The 25,000-nt window shown below is 33.5% G+C and overlaps 1 protein-coding gene across 2 annotated transcripts in view; it reads left to right on the plus strand.

Moving 5' to 3' along the window:
- The first annotated feature begins 2,113 nt into the window (after positions 1-2,113).
- The window catches only part of otud7a (OTU deubiquitinase 7A), a 110,790-nt gene continuing 87,903 nt past the window's right edge, over positions 2,114-25,000 (plus strand). Inside the window, exon 1 of one of the 2 annotated variants that reach the window (XM_051099064.1) lies at positions 2,114-2,254. The gene's annotated coding sequence lies outside the window, so the exon portion shown is untranslated. Of the gene's footprint in view, positions 2,255-8,850; positions 8,907-25,000 lie in introns of those variants that run through there. The other variant, XM_051099065.1, reaches the window with a different exon arrangement.

Genomic DNA, 25,000 nt, shown 5'->3' on the forward strand with positions numbered 1-25,000 from the left:
AAAAGATTAAAACAATTACAACTATATAAAATATAATAATAAAACAACAAAAGATTAAAATAATAATAATAATAATAATAAGAAGAAGAAGAAGAAGAAGAAGAAGAAACAATATAAAATTTAAAAAGTAATAAATAAAATAATTAAAATAGACTAACAAAAAAAAATACAAAAAATAAACAACAACAACAATTAAGAATAATAGAACAACTATCCAACAGGTACTTCTTGTTAAACATTTTTTAGAATGACTTACTATATTTTGAATGTCAAATAACAATAATAATAATAATAATGTAAGAAACAACAACAACAATAATACTAATAGTAACAAATATAATAATATAATAAAACAATGTAAAAAACACAACAACAATAACTTAAAATATAAAAGTAATAAATATAATAAATAACAAGAAAGTAAAACATCAACAACAAAAACAACAATAATAAATTATATAAAAGTAACAAATATAATAATATAATAAAACAATGTAAAAAACACAACAACAATAACTTAAAATATAAAAGTAATAAATATAATAATCGCACAGAAGATTAAAACAACAACAATAATATAAAATATATTAAATATAATAATAAAATTAAAAAAAGATTAAAATAATAATAAGAATAACAACAATATTAAATATAAAAAATGTACTAAATAAAATAATAAAATAGGCTAACAACAACAATAATAAATAAATAAATAAATAAATAAATAAATAAATAAATAAAACAATAATTAAATATAATACAACTATCCAACAGGTACTTCTTGTTAAACACTTTTAGTATGACTTACTCTATTTTGAATGTCAAATAATAATAATAATAATAATAATAATGCAAGAAAAACAACAACAGCAATCATAAAATAATAATAATATAAAATATAAATGATAAAAGTAATAAATATAATAAAAGAACAAGAAATTAAAACAACATCAAAAACAACAACAATAATAATAATATATATAATAATAATAATAATAATAATAATAAAAGTAATAAATATAAAATAAAAAAAATTAAAACAACAACAAAGCAACAATAATAATAATAATATAAATGTAATAAATCTAATAATAAAATAACAAAAGATCAGAAAAACAACTACTAAACTACTATAAAATTAAGAAATAGAATACAAAATATAAAAGTAATAAATATAATAATATAATAAGAAAAAAATAAAACAACCACAACCACAACCACAACAACAACAATAATAATAATATAAAATATATAAGTGATAAATATAATAAAATAACAAAAGATTAAATCATCATCATCATCAACAATAATATAAAATGTAAAAATAATAAATATAATGATACAGTAAAATATTAAAACAGCAACAATAAGATTAAGATAAAGAAAAGATAAAGAATATAAAACACAGTAATAAATATAATAATAAAATAGGCTAACAAAAAAATGTAAACAACGACAATAATACTAATTAAAAATAATACAATAACTATCCAACAGTCACAGGTCAGAATCTGATGACACAACTGACTAATATTGCAATGTAAAGGATTAACCAATCAATGCCAAGTACCAGCCCCTTTCTGTTGATTGACAGTTAATAAAAGTAATTAAAATAAAATTATTTCTGAGGAAATCAGAATTGAGCAATAAATTAGTCAAAGAAATATAATAAAAAGGTCTAAGAAGTATATTATTAAAAAAACGATATTTGGAAATAATATTTGAAGAGTTGTAAAATCTTTTGGATACTAAATTGGATACTATTATGTTAATTGAATATGACATACATAAAAAAAATAAAATAAATAATAAATGTGCTAGCTAAAGCAAAAAAAAAAAAAAAAAGGTGGAAAAACAGTTTATCGATATTATTTATATTATGTAATAAATATGAATAAATTCTGACAGCCTTGTGTTTTCACACAAAACAATATAGTCGTGCATAAAAAACACCACAGACTGTGATAGCAATCCTAACAGGCAGCTGTTTTCCATGGTGGGCGGAGCCTGCAGCTCATTTATCACGTCATTCAATAGGCGTGAGAGTGGGATGTGGGCGGAGTTTGTTGCTCCTTTACGTCATTCAAGAGAGGGTAAGAGATGAGGTGGGCGTGTCTTCGGCTCCACTGCTGCATCAGTGAATGACATGAGGATGTGAAAGAATACAGCGGGCTGGGCATATGATTTTAAAGCCATTCTCGAACGGACTGATATATGGACGATGAGGAATACACTAAGGACTGACTGAGGAACGGTAAGACGCGTCTTTAAATAATAGCCTGCTGGCGTAACGGAGCATCCGTGTGCGATAAGGGCTGTAGGAATCGCTGCGCACCCGGGGCAGGTGCACCTGTCTTCTGTACGTGCCCGGACCGCTATAAGACGCATCTTGCGGGTATACAGTGTTTTTATTTATTTATTTTCCCATTCGAGGCCGGTTTGAACAAAGGAACTTGGGTGGGATAATAAATAGCCGATTTTTTTGCTGGATTTGAGGTGAGGGCGTCTTTTCAGCGCAGCATCATCATCATCAAATGCATTGCGATATGATTGGGGATTGAATTTTCTTTGTCTGTAGACACATTATATGGCAATATATCAGTATGGGCTGGGACTGTTGCGTAACAGGCTGAACAGAAAAATCCCTTTATGGATTACAAAATAATGATCAAATATATCATATTTGATGTGAGAGAAGGATGATGGTGGATGCTTTCTTGCCTCTATGTGCACAAATCCCAAACAGAAATCAACATGCCTCGGTTTATGTGTGTCAGAAAGCCTCTTTGCTTATTTAATCTATAGATGCTTTTAATATATAGCCTACTTTATAGGTGCTGTGGGCTGAAGGTACCTGTAAACAATCTACTAGCTGTCCACCAATGGTGCGTTTAGGCCCTGAGCCGGGCTCAGTATTTCTTTTTTTTTTATTGAGATTAAAGGTGCACACAGTCGTTTTTTGCTCAAGTTAAGTTTTAGACGTTAAGAAATGCTCAGCAGTTTTGGAAATATTAGTAAAATTATGAGCTGGATGCTCTAGATTGGTGGTTCTCAACCAGGCGGTTGTAACTTCTAGAGAGCTTCAAGACGACTTAATGATTTAAAATAAATTAAGGTATGTAAAGGATAATGTACAGTTAGTTAAGTGGCTGTTTACCCAATAAATACTTGAGGTCAAAAGTTTACATACACCTTGCAGAATCTGCAAAATGTTAATTGTTTTACCAAATAAAATGCATGTTATTGTTTATTTAGTACTGACCTGAATACGATATTTCACATGAATAAGATGTTTACATATAGTCCACAAGAGAAAATAATAGTTGAATTTATAAAAATGACCCGTTTCAAAAATGTACATACACTTGATTCTAAATACTGTTGGTTGCTACCTGAATGATCCACAGCTGCGTGTTTTTTTTTTGTTTGTTTTGGTTTAGTGATAGTTGTTCATGAGTCCCTTGTTTGTCCTGAACAGTTGTCTGTCAGGTCCCACAAATTCTTTGTTTTTTTTCTGTATTGTGTATCTGAACCCTTTCCAATAATGACTGTATGATTTTGAGATCCATCTTTTCACACTGAGGACAACCCGAGGGATGCAACTATTACAGAAGGTTCAAACACTCAGAGGATGCTCCAGAAGGAAACACAAGGCATTAAGAGCCGGGGGTGTAAACTTTTGAACAGAATGAAGATGTGTACATTTTTATTATTTTGCTTAAATATAATGTTTTTAAATTTAGTACTGCCCTTCAGAAGCTACAGAAGATATGTACATGTTTCCCAGAGGACAAAATGTAAAATTTAATTTACCCTGATCTTCAAATTCAAAACGTTTTCACCCCCCCGGCTCTTAATGCATTGTGTTTCCTTCTGAAGCGTCAGTGAGCATTTGAACCTTCTGTAAAAAAGTCCCTCAGTTGCCCTCAGTGTGAAAAGACCTCCTATTTTGGTAAAATAATTAACATTTTGCAGATTCTGCGTGGTGTATGTAAACGTTTGACCTAAAAATATATATTCTTACAGAAACCATTCTGCTTCCACAAATTTAATTTATAAATTTTACTTCTTAACCATTGCAACAGAGCACTGCTCTATTCAAATCAGTTTCCAAGAAAAGCTCTTGTTTTTATCTACACAAATTGGGTACTTTGAAATCATCTGACCAAAGTTATTACTACTTCTAATAGTAATACCAGTAAACTGTTTTCTTATGACTATAAAGGCCTGTTCACACTAAGAATGTTAACTATAAAAATAACCTGATCTCATGATGAAAATGTACCTCTGGGAACTTTTTTCACAAGACATGAAATACGTTGTGCGTATGGTACATATGTACGTTTTATGTGACGTCAACACAGTTCTGACTTAAAATATCCAATGAGTGGCGCTATAACTCTAATGGTCTGTGACGTTTTAAAATAAAGTACCATCTGTACTACAACTAAACCTACCCAATAGTTTAAACAAAAGCAAATGTGATGTAAAAATGCAAGCATGCCATTTTAAGCTTGTTTTTCGATCTCTCATCTGTCGGATCTTTCATCATAAGTCTTGTTTTTCACAGGATTCGTAACCAAGGATTATGCATCCTAAGTCTAATTCCGTACCGAGCAAAACTGTTACGTCTAGAAAGCAAAACAAATGGAGCTGTAATCATAACTTTGTACAAAAATGATTACAAGTGCTCGCTGTTTTACCATTTCTAGTGTTTATTTTTGTTGGAAACTGCAGTGAAATGTACTTATATGTACCACAGGTACGTTTTGGTCATCGGATCAGTTGGAAAGATAACTATAGCAATTACTATATTTTTAGAACTATATCTTTATTGTTATAGTTAATGTTCTTGGTGTGAACAGGCCTTAGGCCAGTGCCTTCAACATAAATGTACATAGGCAAAATAAATGTACAAAAGCAAAATGAACAGAGAAACCCAGAAAAAAAGAAACAAAAGCTAAATAGCGACAGCTACAGCTGCAGTTAGTAAACAAACTTCATGCGTCCAGGCCAGATGGTGTCAGTATAGAGTCCAACACCATTTGCACTTCTATTACACATAAATGTTTAGCAAAAATTTACAAACACCTTTAAGCTTCATATGATTTATGGGATATTGTAGCTTTGTCGTGTTTGTAGTAGGTCAAAAGAGTATGTTTGTAAAACTGGATACCATACCTTTGATTTCTGACGTTTGACTTCTAACTGAACTTGTGTAATATTGTGTGCTTGTGGCTTCTTGAGAATGTCAGTCAGGAGGAAGTTTCAATTCAGGCTATCACGCACTTGTCTGGTTGTTTTAGCATCAAACGGCACCCACAAGATCGCCAGCTGACTCGCTGACACCTCCAGGCGCACTGAATCCTTAGAAAAATATTTTCTTTTCTTATTAACAGCTTGTCTGTAACAGGAGACGTTCACACGTTCGAAGGTAGACTTTTCTGGCAATGTGCAAACGGTTTGTGTGCTGTGATTCTTTTGTTTTGTCTTAGCGAAACTTATAATATTGGTCTACATTCTGAGTTGACAGCCATAAATCTTCCTAGGGACTTAAGGTTAAACTCAAAGCAATGAGGAAATAACAAAGAGACAGGGAGATATTTTATTGATCCCTGAGGAGAAATTTCAAAAAGGCCAAACAGGTCCTTCTGAGATGCGACACATTGCCTCACAGACATAAAACTGCATTCCACATTCATGGCAGACAAGCCACCCTCTTTCAGGCGGAAGGCTTTTCTTTTTGGTTGTTTCGTCTTATTAAAAATAGGTGGCACACAAGAACATGTATGACCTTGACCTGATTGTTGATGCTGTCATACAATCCGACATGCCCCTATTGACCCAATCTGCAAGACTCCAGCTTTTTTTTTCCAAAACAGAGGAGGGTGATTTTGGAGACAGATGGGATGATCAGGGCAAGGCACCAAAGCGGAAACCCTGGGCCGATGAAGCCACTGAGGGCCTGTGTGCGACGGGGCACCAGGGGAGAATATTTGGCAACCGATCAGTTTTTACATTGAATTCTATCCATGTTATAAGCGCTTAGAGCTGGGTTCACTGAGATCAGTCTGGAGATTGTCTCCACAATCTGACATAAATTTAATTAATTTGTTAAAAGAGATCCCAGACTTTGATACATTTTTGTACAGCTTTTGAGGTTTCAAGGCTGGTGGGTCACAACTATTGTCATGTGTCCTGAACGTGCATTGAAAACTGACACGGAAGAGAAGGAATTGTTCACTAAAGTTGTTAGTTTTGTTTTCTGTGTGCACAAAAAGTATTCTCGTAGCTTCATAAAATTAAGGTTGAACCACTGATGTCACATGGACTATTTTAATGATGTCCTTACTACCTTTCAGGGCCTTAAACTTGGTAGGTGCAGGGTCAGAAAGCTCTCGGATTTCATCAAAAATGACTTCATTTGTGTTCAGAAGATGAACGAAGGTCTTCTGAAGCTTCTTCTGAAGTTTCATTTCAGTTCTGGGCCTGTGTGCAACGGGGCACCAGGGGACAATATTTGGCAACCGATCAGTTTCTACATGGACTTCTGTCCATGTTGTAAGAGTTCACTGAGATCAGTCTGGAGGTTGGCTCTACAATCTAACATAAATTTAATGAATTTGTTAAAAGAGATCACAGACTTTGATACATTTTTGTTTGGCTTTTAAGGGTTTTAAGGCTATTAGGTCACAACTAATCACAATTGTTGTCATGTGTTGTTAACATATGTCGAAGACTGACACGGAAGAGAAGAAATCGTTAAATAAAGTTGTTGTTTTTTTTCTTTGCTCACAAAAAGTATTCTCATAGCTTCATAAAATTAAGGTTGAACCGTTGATGTCACATGGACTATTTTAATGATGTCTTTACTACATTTCCGGGCGTTGAAAGTGGTAGTTGCATTTCTGTCTATGCAGGGTCAGAAAGCTTTCATCAAAGATATCTTAATTTGTGTTCAAAAGATGAACAAAGGTCTTCTGAAGTGGTTCAATTTCATTCCAGTTGTGGGCTGTGTGTGACAGGGCACCAGGGGATAATATTTGGCAACCGATCAGTTTCTACATGGACTTCTGTCCATGTTGTAAGAGTTCACTGAGATCAGTCTGGAGATTGGCTCCACAATCAGACATAATTTTAATTAATTTATTAAAAGAAATCACAGACTTTGATACATTTTTGTATGGCTTTTGAGGTTTCAATGCTGGTGGGTCACAAATAGTCAACTATTGTCATGCATCATGAAAGTGCGTCGAAGACTAACATGGAAGAGGAGAAATTGTTGAAAAAAGTCATTATTTTTGTTTTCTTTGCTCACAGAAAGTATTCTTGTAGCTTCATAAAATTAAGTCTGAACCACTGAAGTCAACAGGGGACAATATTTGGCAACCGATCAGTTTCTACATGGACTTCTGTCCATGTTGTAAGAATTCACTGAGGTCAGTGTGGAGATTGGCTCCACAACCTGACATAGATTTCATTTGTTAAAAGAGATTCCAGACTTTGATACATTTTTGTACAGCTTTTGAGGTTCACAACTAGTCATAATTATTGTCATGTGTTGTGAAAGTCTGTCGAAGACTGACACGGAAGAGAAGAAATTGTTGAATAAAGTTGTTATTTTTGTTTTCTTTGCAAAAAAAAGTATTCTCGTCGCTAGGACTATTTTAACGATGTCCTTACTACCTTTCTGGGTCTTGAACATGGTAGTTGCGTTGCTGTCTATGCAGGGTCAACTCTTGGGTTTCATCAAAAATATCTTAATTTGTGTTCTGAAGGTCTTCTGAAGCGGTTCAGTTTCATTTAAATTCTGGTCCGTTTTGTCCATCATTTCTCCCTGCCTTTGCATTTGCAAACTTGGCACATCAAGACAAATTTCATTTTGGTTGAACTACTAATTGGCATAAACACATTGTATGCACTCTAGCAGGAAAGTCCCTGTAGTAGCAAAGTACTGCCAAAAACTAATGTAAATGTAATCAAGAGTGAGGGAAAATTTAATATACTGCTTTTTCCCTAAGATGTAATTCTATAAAGCATAACAACCTCTGCATTTTTAGGCTGGACTATATTTAGAGTATCAACATGAAAGCAAGGTAAATATAGTTGTATTCCACATCTAACTTGTGGAGAACTGTACTACATGTATATCGTCCTTTTTCGATTGTTTGGCCACGTAAATGTTGCTCAAATAGGCATACAAAGGAAGCTCATCCCATCAAAGGCAGAAGCTGCCTGTTTTTCCGCAGCATTCCATCTGCCTCCCACCTCATTCTCCAGAAGTTTTAGTCCTTGAGATGAGATGAAATGAGTCAAGTGGCCCACAGCAATCAGTGCTCAATCACTGCACGGGGCTTTGAAGTGCTACCCGCTCCCTTCGCCGCTCCACAGGTGGGGAAGCAATGTTAAGTGGTCTGTCCATTGGCAAAGAGAGGTCACCCAGAGGGCGAAAGGGATTGTGTGGAGGAGTGGTCCAGCGAGAGAGTGAGTAGGGAATGAAGGGATTGAACAGACAGCGGGAGGAGGGAGAAAATCAGGAAGGGTTGCACAGGTCAGATAGTGGTTTTCTAGATGGGACGGGTCATTCTGCGATGACTTTAATTTCCTGAGATCCGTCTTGTTCACTTTCTCTGGCTCTAATCTCGGGGTTAACGTTCATACTGATTGTCAGGCCATGCATATGGACACTCAAATACTCTAGACAAGTCAAAAACGTGTGGAGAAATTGTTAAATTTGTTATATTTGTTTTCTTTGCGCACAAAAAGTATTCTCGTAGCTTCATAAAATTAAGGTTGAACCATTGATGTCACATGGACTAATTTATCGATGTCCTTAATACCTTTCTAGGCCTTAATTTGTGTTCCGAAGATGAACGAATATCTTACATATGTGTAACAACATTAGGGTGAGTAATTAATGACAGAATTTTCATTTGTTGATGAACTATCCCTTAAATATAAACTGATATTTACTCAACACAAAGCATGAAAATTGTTGTTCTTCACTCCTACTAACAGATATAATTGTATAGGAATCATTTTGAGTCTAACTGATCTGAGACTGATCTGTTTGTGTAGTAATTTGCCACTAAAGCTAAAGCTTCGATGGGATGTCCTGAATGAGGCCATTCTGAGAGGGAGTAGCGTGAGGATCTGTGGGATTTGAACTGTCATGGTGGGATCTCTGAAATGTAGAGGCTCTGTGAGGTCACTAAGCAGGGGCTCTATCAGTGTTTTTAATCCCACGTCATCCCAGGGGAAATCAGCGAGTACTCTCAAATCTTGTGAAAGGAATTGTTCAAGCAAAAATGGAAATTCTCATCATTTACTTACCCTCGCCTGTCATTGTGGAGCTTGACAACCCCAGTCCTCATTTACTTTCATTGTATTAAAAAGACTGCCCAGCATATTTTTAAGAAATTCACCTCTTGCGTTATACGGAAAAAGAAAATTCGTACAGGTTTGAATTAGGGTGAGTAAATTAAAAATGATAATAAACAACAACACAGACTAAATATTAGGGCTGCCCCTTAAGAGTCGACAAACTGTTAGTAGTCTGACTAGCCAAAAACTGTATTATACATTTAGTCGCAGGAAAAAAAATTCCACAGGAAGTGGCAGGAATTTATGCAGTCCATGATGGTTAAGGCTGGTCTTAAGTGGTAATATAGTACATCGGGCAGGACATCCAAACGCTGTGTGACTAATAGTTGACTAATGCTTAAAATTAACCACTCCCTCGTGAAAAAAACAGCATATGCTGGTAGGTATGTTTTGATGCTGGTTTATGCCGGTCCTTTGGTGGTTTTTTGCTGGTCCTTTGCTGGTTTATGCTGGTCATAAACCAGCAAAGGACCAGCTTAAACCAGCACCAAAACATACCTAACCAGCATCCCAGCATCAAAACATGCCTACCAGCATATGCTGTTTTTTTCACTATGGCTACTAGTTGACCAGAAAAAAAAAAAAAAGTTTTCCGTGCATAGTGCACAGATGGGATTAATCAATACAGTCGATTATTTTCACGATGATTAATTTTATTTTATCGATAACTTTGACTTGATTTAGAGCTGTAGGTTGTGTAAGGTCAAAACGATGTTTACTTCTAATAATAATCCTTCTTGTAATAATAATCATATTTGAATGAAAAGTGTCCACTGACTGGACCTGTGCAAATGAGGTTGAGATTGTGATATTTCTCATTCAGAAGCACTTCAGATGAGTGCAGAGCTGAAGCAGGTTCATAGAGGAGGATATGGTGAGTCAAGCAGCTAGTTGCTGGTCGGACCTATAATGAATTTACAGCTTCTCTAAAAGTCCATTCTTTTTTAATGCAAAGTTAATGCTGCCAGATAAAATAAAAAAGGTGATCGTTTTCATATTATGCTCCTCCAAAAATGATAGTTGGAGTTTTATACTATTTATTTTTAGATTAACATCAGTTTTGCAAAGGTAAATCTAACTGTAAAAACAGATGAAATGAGTAGCAAATATTAAATATTCTGTTAAAAAAACTGTTAAATATTCAATACTGAACCAAATGTGACCCTGGACCACAAAACCAGTCATAAGGGTTTTTTAATTGAGATTTATGCATCATCTTAAAGATTAATAAAAAAGCTTTCCATTGATGTATGGTTTGTTAGGACAGTATTTGGCCGAGATACAAGTATTTTAAAATCTGGAATCTCAGGGTGCAAAAAAATCAAAATATTGAGAAAATCGCCTTTAAAGGTTTTCAGATTAAGTTCTTAGCCATGCATATTATTAATCAAAAATTAGATTTTGATATATTTATGGTAGGAAATTTACAAAATATCTTCATGGAACATGATCTTAATGTCTTAGTGATTTTGGCATAAAAGTAAAATCAATAATTTTGACTCATACAGTCTATTGCTAGCTATTGCCACTAATATACACATGCTACTTATGACTGGTTTTGTGGTCCAGGGTCACAAAAATGATAAAAATGATGACATAATCATACCACAGATATCATGTCTTTTCATGGAGTATTTCACCCAGCAATTCGCTTAGTTGGTTCTTGAGTGTTTCACCTTTTAAGGGCAGAACTAAAACCAGTCACTTGCTGAATAACCTAGTATAGCTGTCCTTAAGAAAGATCAGCTTGTCCTCATAAGCCGAAGGGAGAGTCAAACTTCAGACGTGACTGACAGTCTGTGGAGCAACTCAAAGTGTGGTGAGGAATCTGGCTGACAGCTCAGAGACTGGACCAGGAACAGTGGCTATCGGACAGAGAACCTGACAGGTTAAATATGCCCCTCAAACCAACAGACGTTGGGTCAGGTCAGGACTGGCTTCGCGTGAGACTGGAGAACATACTGGAGATGGACAGGGTGAGAAGTTCTTATGATGGAGGTACTGTATGAGGACAGGGTTACTGAAGGTCACAGTTCTGAGACCAGCCTTTTTGACCTTCGAAGGTAGAGATTATGAATTTGTTTGGGGTCTTGTGATGATTTAGATGCTTATTGATGGATTTAAAGAAATTACTCTTATTTTAATGGAAGCCAGTTTTTGCCACAGAATAAAAAAATAAACAAGGTAACTGCAAATTTTTATCTTACGATGCTTTCTTTCTGATTGTGAGTTCATGTCCCACAATTCAGACTTTATTTCTTGCAATTCTGAGGGGGAAAAAAAAGATAAAATCAGAAATCTGATTTAAGATATAAACTCGGAATTCAAAGAAAAAAAGTAAAATCATGAGATATAAACTCAAAATTCTGCCTTTGTTTTTCTCAGAATTGATTAAATGTTGCAGTTCTGACCTTTGTTTGTTTTAGATAAGTTTTTTTTTTTTAAAAGGTAATTGCAAATTTTTACTTCACAATGACTTCAGGATTTGTGAGATATAAACTCATAAAAGTACATTTTTATTAAAAGTATTTTTTTTTAAAAGCGTTTTAATGTTGTCTCATTATAATTCCATTTTGAAAAGGTTAGTTCTGACATACCCTTCAAATAATTTAAATATTTTTAAAAATTTTTGATTAAATAGTTAAATAAATTAGCAAAGGTATGCAAATTTACACAGATTTTAAACATGTATAATTTGTTTCCTTTTGAAAGTGTTTTGGCAGATGCTTCAAATAATGGTTTGAATATATTTTAAAATATATTTACATTTTTAATTTAATGTAAATATTTTTGGCTCATTTGCAAGATGCAGTTCTTACCATTTTTTTTTTCCCCCATACATAACAGATTTTTCCTCAGAATATGTTTTGAAAATGTATAAACATTTTTTACATTCTGTGTGGGTCTGGAAAATTTATTTGCTGATGGTTTTGCATTTTAACAGGTTACGCTCGTTCGACTCATGTCTGACTCAAACACTGATGCATTTACAGGAATCTACAAGATGTTTTCATTTGTGTAGGATGTGGAAACTAAATTAGCATTGATTTCATTGTATTTCAGGAATAGCTGCAGGAGTAAAAATATGAATAGGGCTTTCAGTAAATGCCTGAATGATTTTGAACTTACCATTCATGTACTATGAATGCTTGATATCACAAGTGGACCTTGTGTTTTACAGGATGTTGCAATATTAATGTTGTTAGCATATGTCATCATATCACGTTTAATATTTAAGGAGTAGTACATTCACTCCCAATGATTTCAGATCTAAATAATTCTTAGTTATGTTGTCAACAGGTTTAGTAGTGGTTAGTATGTCTTCATGCTGATTTTAGCTTCAAAGCTAAAATAGCCTATACACCTAGTTGGCATGCTAATAGTGTGTTGTGCTAGTTGTTAGACAGTTACCACAGTAAAATTGAGAGCTTGTGTCTAATTTTATCCACTTTGTTACTATAGCCATACATGTTTAGGTTGTTGTCTCTAGCTTTAGTCAACTTGGCAATGTATTTTAAGCATCTTGCGGCATGAACGCTGCGTTTCTTCAACAGAAAACGTGTATCTTCTAAGTATTTTTTTTTTACTTTTGTCTTTATTTGACACCAGCTCATCTGTTTTGTGAACAATAGCTAAAGTTTGTGAATGGGTGGTGTTAGATTAGCTTTAAAAGGACAGCTAAAATGTGCCCTTTGTGTTAAATGAATGTGTCATATTGGGAATGAGTCATTGCAGTGCATTATTCCAATGAAAAATCTTTCAGCAAAATGTAATAACTCTTTCCCTTTCAGTTGAGGTCACCTTATTTTACCTCTATCCTAGTTTGTAATGGCCATTTTCCTACATTTTTGAAAAGGAAATGAGTTGCGAACGCCATTTATGTTGACTTTTACTAGTTAATGGCTATCTAATGGCCTCCGTTTGCACAGGACCATCAGGTTCACAAGACCATGGCGTGTTGTATTGACATTTACAGTTTCAGAAGGATGCTCATGATCGCCCCCTTTACGGCCACTATGCACACTGCGCTTACTGGATGCATACTAAATGCTTTGGTGTTTGCCTCTATGGTACTAAAGTTTTTTTCGCCCAAAAATGCACCCATTTTTGAGGCCTTTGCCATGGTCGAAAACTCATGAAACTGACCTGTGAAAAAATTTGAAAGTGCGTGTCTAGTGACAAGCTTTATTTCTCAATGAATCCAGCCTGGAGTACAGATCAATATACTGCAAAAACGCATTCTGATCTAATGAGGGAAGAGCAGTCGGGTGAACTTCATATTCTTTCTGTATTATATTCACTGGAAGTAAGTAGGCCATTCCACTACATTTCTGCATACTTCAACTAGGCAGAAGTAGGCCATGAATTAAAACAATCTGATGAGACGGAAAGCATCTCTCAATAAGAGAACGGAAAGGTGAAAAAGAGGAGGATGAAGGAGGGGTGAAGGATACGGATGTTTGGACTCTTCTCTAAAGGAAGACTGAGACAATGTCAATTGTATCTGGAAGAACGCCACGCTGAGACGCGTAAGTGACAGTGAAAATTCAATCAAGAGGGTCACCGGGTGTTTTGGCACAAACACACCCTCGTTGGACAAACACACGGACAGGACGAAGGCTGGTGGCCAGCGGTGACATTCGTACTGTGGCGTTTACTTTGTCATGGGGGATGGGTGCAAGAAAATGACAGCCCAGACACAAACTGACACGCAGCAGGCACAGCGAGCGCAACAGACACGTCATCTCCACCCAGTGTCCCGCTGAGCCTTTGTTTCCCATCAGCACACTCTCAGGAGACAACAACGAGCTGTTGTGTACCAAAACTAACTACATATTTTCAGAGTCAACTCTTCAAGCAATGGAGAACCGACGAAGTGGAGAACTGGTCAACCCCTCACCCACAATGTTTGTAAATGCAGGTTAATGTCATCAGTCAGACGCTGTAAGATGTCTCAGCCTTTGAAGGAGAAGTTCACTTCCAGAACAAAATAATGTACTCACCCCCTTGTCATCCAAAATGTCCATGTCTTTATTTCTTTAGTTGTAAAGAAACTGTTTTTTAAGAACATTTCAGGACATTTTCTGCCTTGTGGAAAGCATAGAGCACTAAATTAAAAATATAAAACATCCATTTATAGCCAGAATTGTTTAAGCTGTTACATGCTGGAGTAAAATGTTCAATGCTAATTTGCACTTTCCGCCTGCAGCCTTAATGACGACATTCAGCTGTGAAATTGCACCTTGCTCCACATGTCACTCTATAACAAACTACGTTTCACTTGGGGAAATCTTCATGTATATCACCTGATGGACCCCTGTAGATTTGGGTCAACCGATGTTGTATTAGCTTAGCTCTTGTTCAGATGAAAAGTAGGACAGGAACAAGAGAGAGACACAATGTGAGAAAAGGAGAGGCCCGGTTCTGGCGCAGCCGGCCCACCCTACCGCTGCGTTCAAAGCCATGTTGGTTCTGTCTGTTCCCTTGCCAGTTCGTGGAGAGTCCAGGCCCAAACACAGAGTCTTTACTAGAAACAGGATTGGACAGGGGCCATGCTTGTGGAAAATGCTAAAGCTAATAAGCTAAGTGCATTTTCTGTCTTTACGTCTATATGGACAATAGGTGTTTTACGTGTTTTACGGGAAAATATCACCATTTACAGGAATTAGCTAGTGATTTTACTACAAGCTTTAAGTGAAGAAAAGATGCTTGGTTCACATTTTGATTAATCTAATAAGGCAATACAGTGATCACCACACATTAAAGAGCCACAAAACACTATTTATTGTTTGAATTTCTTAAAAAAAATGACAACTTTTTAAAGCTGAGACTTCGTTTCATACCAGAAGTAACCTGTTCTATCTGTCGGCATGTTGTCAGTTTTCTCTTTGCTCCGCAATGTATTTTTCATTGGGTGAGATCATGGTATAGTATAGTGTGAGAGCGGCATTGTTTGTCAAACATAGCAATAGTAACTAAGGGTGGTGGGTTTTTGTGAGGGGTCACTTGGTAATTTCATACAAAATCAGCAATTTTAGATTACTATAGGAGAAACTGGCTCATTTAATTTTTTTTTTTAATGTTTGGACACATTTCAATGCTGTAGTACAACACATTATTATATATACACTGTATTAAGCACAGAAATGAATTAATTTGACAAGATTTTTGTTGTTTATGTGTCAGAACCCAAGTTTCTTTTATCGAAAAAGCAAAAGTACATTAAAATATTTTGCAGCATAAATAGCCTGCAGCCTGTTTCCAACCAATTGGCCTTTTTATAAAGCCTTTTTCTGTAAATTTGGATCTAGTGCAAAAGTATTCACCCCCTGAGCCATTTCTGTATAATTTTGAGTATATCGCAAATTCTACTTTTTGCATCCCAGATATTCCCAAGTCTTTGTAAAATGGTATTGAGATAATCGAAATTGGCCAATTTACTAATTACACAAATAATTTAAGATAGTTCACCCAAAAATGGAAATTTTGTCATTAATTACTCATCCTCACGTCGTTTCAAATCCGTAAGATCTTTGTTCTTATTCGGAACACAAATTAAGATATTTTTGATGAAATCTGTAGAGTTTTCTGACCCTGTATAGACAGCAGCCCAACTCGACAACCCGACACGTTCAAACCCCATAAAGGTACAGTAGTAAGAACATTGTTAAAATAGTCCATGCGACATCAGTGGTTCAACCGTAATGTTCTGAAGCTACGAGAATACTTTTTGTGCGCAAAGAGAACAAAAATAACAACTTTATTTAACAATTTCTTCTCGTCTTCGCACGTTCACGATAGTACCACGACACATGCATGTGAATTCCTTAGCACCAACCAAAATAAAGGTTTCTTATTGCCATCTGTGGTTCCATTAAGAAAGAGGTTTGGACAAGAGGTTCTTTATAGTGGAAAAAATTTATTTTTGATTATTAAAATATTCTTCATACTAATTAAAAAGTTAATGCTTCCCAAAAATGTTTGAGGAACACAAAAATGGTTCTTCAGTGACATCGCTGCGAAAAACCCCTTTTGGAACGTTTATTTTTAAAAGTGAATGTCTTTGTGAGCTTGTGAATATCTCATGAATAATATAGGCATGCTAAAGTCAACACAAGCTGAAGTGTTAGCCAGTGATGCTGCATTGAGCTCGATTTGCTGGCCTCCACTTGCACGTTTGCGCCTTCAACGCCTTTCTCTCTCCATCAGGTTTGTTTAGACGCGTGTTGCTGGCTGCAGCATCTGCTGCTGCAGTGAGAACTGGATTTTTGAGCTTTCTGTCAGCTGCTGGAGCAAACACTTACACGCCTAGACGGGTCTGACTGCCGACTGCAGACATACCAGGATGCCATCACGCGCCACACGAGTCGAGGCGTCAGAACCGGAGTTAGAAAGGGAAGGCGGGGTGTGACGAAAAGCGCTTTCCTCACAAAACTTAACCCCACTCGTTGTTTCCATCTGAAAAGATTTGACCCGAACCCACCAAAGCGAGTCGTTTAATTCCTCACGCGAGAGATGAGATAGATCCACCACAGCCAACCTCATTGATCTTTGGGGATATTTGTGAAGATCTGCACATTGAAACTAATGTGTCGGACGAACTAGCATTAATAAACCCATCTAAAATGAATGAAACCATTTCCTCAAATGCCACAGTTGTGAAAAGGAATCAAGTATGCAGACAGATGTTTTTTTTCAGCTAGTAAAGGCTAATCATTCATTTCAAAGCAGTTCTTCATCATTCTGCCAGAATGCTCAGCCAGTTCTGTGTTAAAGAACTATAAAATAAAATTCTGTCACTGACTCATTGTTCCAAATCTTTCGACTGTGGAACACAAAAGGTGAATTTTTGAGGAATATCCTGTTCTCAGTTTAATGGAAGACAATGAAGATTATGACTGTCAAGCTTCAAAATGAGAAAAAAAAACATGTAAAAGTAGTTCATAAGACGAATTGCTGTAGATGTTGCATCTTTTGATATGATATGATAGCTTTGTGTGAGAAAATCTATCTAGCTGTTATTCACGAAAAAACTATATATATACAACAATTCATTATGGTTCTCGAATGTGATTGGCTAAGAGGAGTGCGATATTCTAGTGCTATCAGCACTCCAACCACTTCACCGTTTGTATCACTCCACTTGGGGAATGGCGGACACCCAAATCCACTATAATTTTATAAATAATACTGTTTGTGTCACGGAATGTAGTTTTAAGAGTTTTTTAGGCACGAATGTACTTGTTTACAATTCAAATATGCTGTTTTTTAAGAAAAATAATGTGTATTTGAAAATTTGCTTTAATGTGAGCTCCAGTAGCCATTCAGAGCTCATGAACCTGTCGAGAGCAGCCTTACCTCAGCCAGATCTGCTGGAATTTGCCGCAAAGTCTAATGTCTCCATAGTGGTTAAACATGAGATAAAATTTGTCTTAGGTAAATCTTATGTGCAATCTTGGTCTCATTAATCTATTATTTGTTCCAGAACAAATATAGTTTGGCAAAAATTGCACAGCTGTGCTGATATACAGCATATCGCACGGCTACTCGTGTGATATTGCTCATATATAACAAAAATAACAAAAGCACGTGACTACATTTTTTTTTAATTTAATTAAAATGAACACTGACATTATAAAAGAATTACAATTTAATTATAAAATTAATAAATACTATAATTACACTAAAAACACTGTGTGGGATTAATGAACAAATACTATAGAACACTGCAGAAGAAGATTATCAGGCATCCAATGTAATAAAAAAGAGCACATAAAAAAATATGCTTTTATTCACAGAAAACTATATATATAACAGTTTTTTTCTGTTCCTCAAATCTGATTGGCTGAGAGGAGTGCGATATTTTAGTGATAACTGAACTCGTTTTAAGAGTTTTTAGGTGAGAATGTACTTGAATAAAAATAACATCTATTTGAAAATTAGCTTCGATGTTTTCGAGATGTGAGCTCCAGGGCATAAGCGGCTGTTCAGAGCTCATGAACCCACCGAGAGCAGTCTTACCTCAGCCAGTTTTTCTGGAATTTGCCGTTAAGCCTGATGTCTCTATAGTGGTTAAACGTGAGATATAATTTATTTTGGTAAATCTAACTAAATCTGACATTAAAAAAATAAATAAAAATTAATTATAAATTAATACATATTATAATTACACTAAAATAACACTGTGTGGGATTAATAAGCAAATACTATAGAACACTCCAGAAGACGATTCTCATAAAATAATGATGTGAATTTCAATCTTTTTCACACAAAACTACTGTATGATTGAAATATAGTCATATAAAGTCTTTTTTAAAATATTTTTTCGTGGTGGTTTTGCATTCTTTCTAAAGCGTAAAAGCTTGATGTCACATCAACTGTAATGGAAAAGAGCAACGAGCACATAAAAAAATACGCTTTTATTCACAGAAAACTATGTCTGTATATATAAATTCTTTCTGGTCCTCGAATCTGTTTGGCTGAGAGGAGTGTGATATTCTAGTGAGAACAACTCCAACCGTTTTACCATTTGTATCAGTCCACTTGCGGAGTGATTTCTCATTGCAGACACCCAAATGAATAATACTGTTTTTGTGTCAAGGAATGTAGTTTTACCAGTTTTTAGGCGAGAATGTAGTTGTTTAGACTTTAAATATGTGGTTTGTTAATACAAATAATGCTTCAGTGTTTTCGGAAATGTGAGCTCCAGGACATCACAGGCTGTTCGGTGCTCATGAACCCACCGAGAGCAGCCTTACCTCGGCTAGTTCTTCTGGAATTTGCTGCTGGCTCTGATAGTGTAGTGGTTAAACATGAAATATAATACTGTAGATAGAAGGAGCAACCAGCACATCATTTAAAATATCTCCTTTTGTGTTTGACAGAATAGGAAAGTCATACAGTTGAATGAAATGTAGCGAGTAAATGAAAATATTCTCATTAGCTTTAATGGAATCCTGATTATTATCTAATGGTGGCTGTGAGATGAACACTGAGAGGTTTGAATCAATTGTTTGCTTGTACTTTGTACAACTGGAGTTATAACCCAACACATTAAAATGCTCTTGATAATGGCTTGAGCCTTTAACAGATCCGGTACGTATCCTCTTTCCCATACTTCCGTCCGGCTTTTGCATCCATACCCACACACACACACACAAGCTTAGCATTGTGGCTGGAGGAGGAGAGATGGGAAGTGAGTGATTGATTCAGAGGCTGAATAGCCTTTTCTACCCTGCATTGAAATTCAGTCATTGAATCTGCTGCTTTCGAGCAGGTTCCGACAGCAGAAGCACGTCCTGTGACTGCGGATCAGTGTCCAGTGTAACCGTATCCCTTTAGCTTTACAAACTCTGCGGCGTGTGTAACATTCTGGAACATATGTTTATAATAATAAGGCATGTGTTTGTGGTTGATATCCATTTCATCTCCTTAATCATTTCTTTTTACTGAATAGGGAACTAATACAGGAACTTTTTACCTTAGTGGACCTCAACACTTTCCAATATTGTCTTTTTTATTATTAATAAATACAGGCTAAGCTTCTTTTGAAGCTTAAACTGTGTATATCAATGGTGCTGTATAAGATTTTACACATATAATATGAAAAATATTTACCTGAAATCTTGACAGTTGAGTTGTGAGAGAAGTTGTGTTGTTGTGTTGTCCGATTTGTAAATTAATTATTCTTTTGAGGCAAATATTTTCAATGAATCATTTGATCCAGTTCACAAAATTGGTCTAAATGATTCACTCAAATATCTGAGTGATTTGGTTCTTGAGTTCGAAAATAAATTGCATTGCGATTTCTGATTTGTAAATAAAATAACCTTAAAAGTAAAATCTTTTCAGTTAATCAGCTGATTAAGTACTAGTCAACTCAGTCACTGTTATTTGAAATTTGTATTTTTTAAACCAATTATATATATATATATATATAATGTATTCTTTTTTATTATACTCTAAATTATAGTAAATATTATTAAAATATATTACTATAATAAATTCCTGCTACTACTACTAATTAATCAATTAATAATAATAAGAATAAGAATAAGAATAAGAACAAGAATAATAATATATTGTATGTAATCATTATCCTAACAATGCAATGCAATCAGCTTGATTTTCCATTTCCGTCAGATGAATGATACTGAAACAAATTATTTTTGATTCATTATCGTAAAGAATAAATAAAAGATTCACATTTTCCACAAGACTATTAAACTTGAAATAAATAAATAAACAAACTAGTTAAGACAGTTTAACATGCTGTACTATAATATCTTAACGTTTTGTGTTTTTAAATGTGGGCTTATAAATATCCATAAAATGATATGATATCTATGAAAACAGACTGTATTTTTATCCCATTCATGCATTTTTCATGCACTGCTGAGCCATCAGCACTCAAGTGATCTGAGAGCATTTACGGCTGTGATTTTATTTTTTTAAACCTATTTTATTGTCAAATTATGTTTTCGTTGACCTTTCAGCCATTTCAGACTCACGGTTTGTATGGCAACATTGTCCTGTGAAGGAAATGCAAAAGAGGTTTTCAGTTCACAGCTGTGCACATTATCATAATATATCTGGTTTGGCGAATGTACCGCAGACTCTGTGTACTGAATAAGCCTCTTACCTCATCAGAGAACCAGTGTTGAGACCAGATATCATGACATCAGGCTGGAACAAGATGTCACATCTGAATCCCCATCGCTGTCTGTCTGTACACTTAACTCACACGTGACACACTGTTTATCAGGGACTGATTGAAGCCCACACAAGTATAATGAATGAATTCATCATCTGTTAAAAACTAAAGGACTCGTGTTGTATTAGCAATTATTTATTTTAAGGACCCTGTTTAAAACGCTTGATTCACTGTGTTGAGGTACTTCCTGTTAAAACCTGAAGGTCGGACAGGACATATTAAACTTTAAATCGCAGGTGGTTTTAGGGGGCGGAACATTCTCATTCTAGGGAGTATTTGATTGGATTAAAATCTCTGTAGTGCAGGATGAGTCATCAGTAATCTTTATTCATTTTCCCAGGAAGGCAAATAATGAAATATTTTATTTTATTTTATTTTATTTTATTATTATTTATTTATGAGCATACATTAAATACACTGCATGCAAAAAGTTTGGAAAAATTAATAATTGGAAGAATATATATAGTCTCTGATGCTCACATAATGATGCTCAAACTACAGTAAGAACAGTAATATTGTAAAATATTATTACAGTTTAAAATAACTGTTTTCTATTTTAATAAAAAGAATTATTATTAAAATTTACATGAATATTTTTGAGGAAATGGATTGACCAGTATTCATATTCAGAACACCTATTAATTTCTATTTGATTACAATACAAACTAAAGACATAACAATTTATAACAGATGATATATTAATGATGTAATAAAATAATATTTATTTATTTATTTATGCATTTTATTTAATGATTAGTATAATATAATTAAATAAAACAATTAATATATTCTAAAAATAATAAATAAATAAATAATAATAATAACAGAGAAAACAATAATAAAATTAGTTTCATATGAATACCATTGTTTTTTGTTTAAATTATATTTATTAAATATGTTAGTTGAAAATAAGTTAAGTTAAAAGCACTTTAAATAATAAAATTCATAGCCAGAATGAGAACTGGATGTATAAATATATCATTAGATATATCATTAAATATAAAAATATTAAATTATATAATGTAAAATCATTATATAATGATATGTTTTATTCTATATATATATATATATATATATATATTTTTTTTTTTTTTTGTAACATTTTACAATAAGGTGTCATTAACATTAGTTAATGTATTAATGTATTAACATGAATGAACAATGAAAATACATTTATTACACTATTTAGAAATTTTTGTTAATGTTGGTTTATAAAAATACAGTCGTTCGTTGTTAGTTCAAGTTAGTTCACAGTGCATTAACTAATGTTAACAAACACATTTTAATAATGAATAGTAAATGCTGTAATTAACATTAACTAAGGTTAATAAAGGCTGTTAATTCTTAGTTCATGTTAACTAATACAGTTAACTAATGTTAACTGATAAACCTTACTGTAGAGTGTTAAATGTTTTTTTTTTTTTTAATAATCAGTAAAGTCAGAATGAAGGTGGACCAAAATAAAATTATTTGTTTCTGTGATGCAAAGCTGAAATTTCGGCAGCTGTTAGTCCGGTCTTCAGTCACATGACTTAGTCACATTAGTCACATGATTGTCCAGAAATAATTTTCAGTGTAGATGTTCGCCTCAAAGCTAACACACATGGACTGAAGGCTACAAAACTGTAACTCAGATATGAAGTAATCTTTTAATAGTTTATGTTTGTATTGATGAAGGCAGATGGGGTTCTCTGAATTAAGCCCATGAAAATAAGCCCCTATTTAGTCATGGCGCCTGCAGTGATGTGTTAGAACCACATGACAGATGTGTAAACTGAAGTGTGAATGAGTCTGATATCTGTGAAGATCTGTCTTAGTGAAGAATCTGTTCCTGAGAACGCAAGGACACGCCAAACACTGCCACACAGAAAACACGGCTTATTCAGAACTGTGTTTTAATGTTGAGTGGATTGTCATTTCCACACACATTACATTTTGTTGCAATGACAAAAAGCTTTTGTTTCAGTTTAATTTGATAGGGAAAAAGCTGAAGACATGACTCAGTATCTTAGTTAGTAGTTCAAATTAGCAATATGTACATGTCTGGATTAATTAATTAATTAATTAATTTAATCACAATACAAACTCAGAACATGTTACTGTAAGATTGCATTGTTGCATATATTATCATTAATAATAGCTACTGTATATAATTATATTAAATAATAAGTATGTAATTGTAAATAATAGAAAGTCAGAACATGTTACTGTAAGATTGTATTGTTGCATATTATTATCATAAATAGTAAGTATATAATTATAAATAATACATTAGATTGCGAGAAGGCAACTAAACTGTAAATGTCATTAATTATATAATTAAAAAAATGTTTAATGTCATTATATATAATTATATTTACTATAATATATGCGATAATATAATATAACTATAATATATATAATATAAAATTATATAGTGATGTTTTAGTTTTACTTTAGTTTTAGATTTAATACTAAAACTTCTAAAATAATATAAATGAGTGAAAAAAGTGGCCAATAAATAATAATAATAATAATAATAATAATAATAATAATAATAATAATAATAATAATAATAATAATAAATGACGGTGATTTAATTTCCATTGTGTTAATAAGCAATAATAAAATAATTTTAAAAACTCATATACAAACTTAAAAGTACATACACAAGCATATGTTGAATTTTATAATACATTTGTAAATGTAAATAATAATACGTAAATGTCTAATAATATAATATATTAATAAAATAATACAAAATAAATGTATAAAAATTCTATAAAATATATAATAATAAAAATAATATTATTATATATTATTATATATAATAAAAATAATAATAGTAATACAAATAATAATAAATGATGGTGAATTAATTTCCATTGTGATAAAAAGCAAAAATAAAATAATTTAAAAAACTCGCAGAGTCTGAAAATAAAATATAAAAAAAAAAAAAAAAAAATAAATAAATATATATATATATATATATATATATGTGTGTGTGTGTGTGTAAACACTTTACTGAAGACTGTCATAAAGAAGCTACAAAATAGATACATCCTTCACAAGACAAAATAAAAATGGAAATTACACTGTATTGCTTTCTTGTGCATGTCTAAATTAGTGTAAATTCATTAGCGTAAAATATTTAAAAATATATAAAAAATATTTATTAGCATGAAATGTATAAACAAATGTATTTTGTTAAAATAAAATCCCTCATATTTAAAAAAATGTGTAATACATTGCTAGAATGAAACAGGAAATATATCATTAGATACATAATTAAATTCATTATATTTAATGACATTTATTACGTATTTTACTGTCATTATATAAAGATATACGTTATTTGTTTTATTTTATTATTATTTTATTAATTATAAAAATAATCTGAAAAATTGAAAGTCAGCCATAATAATAATAATAATAATAAACTTTTTTTTTTTACTATTGCCTTTTTAACATCTGAATCCTATAAAGCAAAGTGGTTTCATAACAACTTTTCTGTTTATACTTGGAAAATGTTTTAGCGCTTTATTCATTTTGAAACTCTGAGAACAGTATGATGTCATACTTAATTGTGTTTTGTTTGGGATTTGTTTTCCGAAACCAAGAGTAGCGGTAGCTGATGAAAATATTATGTCATCACCCTTATTAGATTGCACATTAGAGTCCAATTTGAAAAGCTGGCGCTGAACTGAGCCCAGCATAGGGGTGTGGAGACTCCATCTGGTGTGCCTGGCATCCGGTGGGCACTGGCCGTAATACCGCACTGCCTCACCTATCACAACTCACAGGAACACACAACACATGCTTTCGAGGAGACTTAACAAGGACTAAAAGTTGTTTCAGGTTTTGATTTATTGTTCTGTACTTTGTCTTGACTGGTTAAGAACAATGCGTGTTGTGTTAAATCAG

Source organism: Labeo rohita, chromosome 25, assembly GCF_022985175.1.
Source record: "Labeo rohita strain BAU-BD-2019 chromosome 25, IGBB_LRoh.1.0, whole genome shotgun sequence".
NCBI lineage: Eukaryota > Metazoa > Chordata > Actinopteri > Cypriniformes > Cyprinidae > Labeo > Labeo rohita.